Source organism: Sus scrofa, chromosome 9 (genome assembly GCF_000003025.6).
Source record: "Sus scrofa isolate TJ Tabasco breed Duroc chromosome 9, Sscrofa11.1, whole genome shotgun sequence".
NCBI lineage: Eukaryota > Metazoa > Chordata > Mammalia > Artiodactyla > Suidae > Sus > Sus scrofa.
Genome location: NC_010451.4, coordinates 133,184,848 through 133,187,700, shown reverse-complemented (window position 1 = coordinate 133,187,700; position 2,853 = coordinate 133,184,848).

The window sequence follows — 2,853 nt, the reverse complement described above, 5'->3', positions numbered from 1 at the left end:
GCCCCTTCCGGCCCGGCTGATCCCGGCCCCGCCCCCCTGCGCCGGAAGAGGAAGGGAAGGGAGTGGACGGAAGGAGGCGGGACCGGTTGAAGCCGCCAGCTCTTCGCTTGTGTGTTGTTTTTAAGTCCAGTGTCCCGTTTGACCAGGGAGGCAGAAGCGGGGCACGCCGAGCAGAAACACCTTTGATTTGTGTCTGGAGAAGGACGCTTTCCCCTGCAAACGAAATATCTCAAGGCAAGCGACGTGTTTTGCGTGATACTTTCACCTGTGGGTGGTGCTGCAAAGTTTTTTTTGTTTTTGCTTTGACCTGCCTAAATCCTAAATTTGAGAGGCTGAGGTCTGAGAAGTGGGTGGAGAAGTGTCCTGGCCAAGGTTTGCTTTTTGTCTTTTTGCCTTTTCCAGGGCCTCTTCTGAGGCGTATGGAGGTTCCCAGGCTAGGGGTCTAGTTGGAGCTGTAGCCGCCGGCCTGCACCAGAGCCACAGCAACGCGGGATCCGAGCAGCGTCTGCGACCTACATACACCACAGCTCACGACAGCGCCGGATCCTTAACCCACTGAGCAAGGCCAGGGTCGAACCCGCAACCTCGTGGTTCCTAGTCGGGTTCGTTAACCACTGCGCCACGACGGGAACTCCAGGTTTGCCATTTCTAAGCACGGTGTGAAGGCATGAGTCTTCACCCTGGACACATGTGTACTAGGCCTGCTTTAGGTGCTGGAGGTACTTACTGCAGTGTACATAACAGACAAAAACCCCTCCTTCCTGGAGCTCAGTTTGGTCGAATTCTGTTTGCTGACTTCAAAGTGAGAAATAAGAGGCAGAGATGCAGACACTTTTTTTTGTTGTTGTTGTCTTTTTAGGGCTGCACCCGTGGCATATGGAAGTTCCCAGGCTATGGGTGGAATCATAGTTATAGCTGCCAGCCTCCCCCACAGCCACAGCAATGTGGGATCTGAGCGGTGTCTTTGACCTACACCACAGCTCACAGTAACGCTGGATCCTTAACCCACTGAGCGAGGCCAGGGTTCGAACCCATGTTTTCATGGATACTAGTCGGGTTTATGAACCGCTGAGCCACAACGGAACCCCCTAAACACTTTTCAATCAAATCATCAGGTAAAAACAGTTATTTCACTGAAAGTTTAACTTCTTTACCAGCATTATGACCCATCTCACAGAGGGAAAGAATTTCTTGAAAAAATTTGTCTCTGAATAAATGGCCGAAGTTCATTGATAGATAATAAATAGGCAAAGGCTAAGGGAACTGCAGGCGCCTACACAGGCTCCATCTTAGTAGTATCTGCAGACTGTGTAGAGACCCCTGAGGAATAAAGGTGGGGCCAGCCTGCAAGGAGGGCAAGCTTGTAGGGGCTCCCATTCTAACCCTGGTTCTTAACTCAGAGGGACTCAGAAGCAGAGACTAGAAGCTAATTTTAGGACTTTTTTCCTTCCCCATATTTATTTTAATTTCTCACAGTAGTTAGCAGTCAGTCCCTAAAATGACTTAGTTCATTTATTCTAACCATAAATATCTGAGAACACACTAGGTACCAGACACTGTGCTAAGAGCTGGCAGCAAAGTCCAAGACAAACAGTCCCTATCTTCAGCAAGTTTACAAACTTGAAGTAGTCAGGCAGGACACGAATGCTGAACAATTGCAAGGGAATTGATTATTCTGAAAGAGGAAGTATAGGGTGCTATGGGAACATATAGCCAGGGACCTAACTATATGGGTGAGAGGCCAGCCTAGATCCAAGCCTTGCCCTCCCCATTTATGCCTACAACTAATCTAGTTCAGTGGGGTGGACAGTGACAAAAACAAAAAGCTGGTGACACACCTAACTCCCTTCCCAGCCCTAAGCAAGGTGAAGGCAAGGAAGTTAAAAACACCAAGGGAGTGAGTGGTGTCGCCACCAAAGGGGAGAGCCGACTGAGTCTCCAAGAAAGGATACCTGGCATCAGGACCAGAGAGGGAGCCCTGCGTGCACTCTGCCAGTGTTCTGAAAAGGACGGGGATGGGGAAAGAAGAAACTGCTATTTTTTTTTTTTTTTTTTTTTTTTTTTGTCTTTTTGCCATTTCTTGGGCCGCTCCTGCGGCATATGGAGGTTCCCAGGCTAGGGGTCGAATCGGAGCTGTAGCTGCCAGCCTACGCCAGAGCCACGTCTGCGACCTACACCACAGCTCACGGCAATGCCGGATCGTTAACCACTGGCAGGCAGCGATCGACTGCAACCATGTCTCGTCAGATCGTTAACCACTGCACCACAACGAGAACTCCGAAACTGTGCTATTAAGACCGCATAACCACTCATCCGTTCCTCTGAGCATAAACTTGTCACTACAGTCACATACTAAGAGTTCAATCCTTTTTGGCACTTATTATCTGAGCCCCCATCCAGATGAACAGCCTGGCTGTTAGCCTCTCCCAGAATAAGGAAGAGGGGCCAGTCTAGACCCAGCAGTTGCCCTCTCAGTTTATTTGCTGTGAGTTCTTTCTTTGAGCTCTGCAGAAACAGAGGCAGCCAGACATCAAGACCAAATCCCTCACTTCACACACTCAACAAAATGCCCCCCATATATAGTTTCTATACCTTGCATGTGTCCTGGTCTCTAGAAGCCCAACTTTTGCTCATAGCTAAGCACCCAGATTTCCCTTGGTCATACTTTAGTAACAGCAGATCCTCCTAGGTCCCCTGGAGATCCTAAAACCACAGCTTAAGCATTCTAAATGAGTAAGTCACACAGCCACCTGTGACTGAGGGGAGCTTATGGTCTTTGAAATAAAGCTGGCCCAACTTTTCAGCCAGCTCAACTTCAGCCTCAGGGGGGCGGTGGCTTGGTTTAAGGGTAGC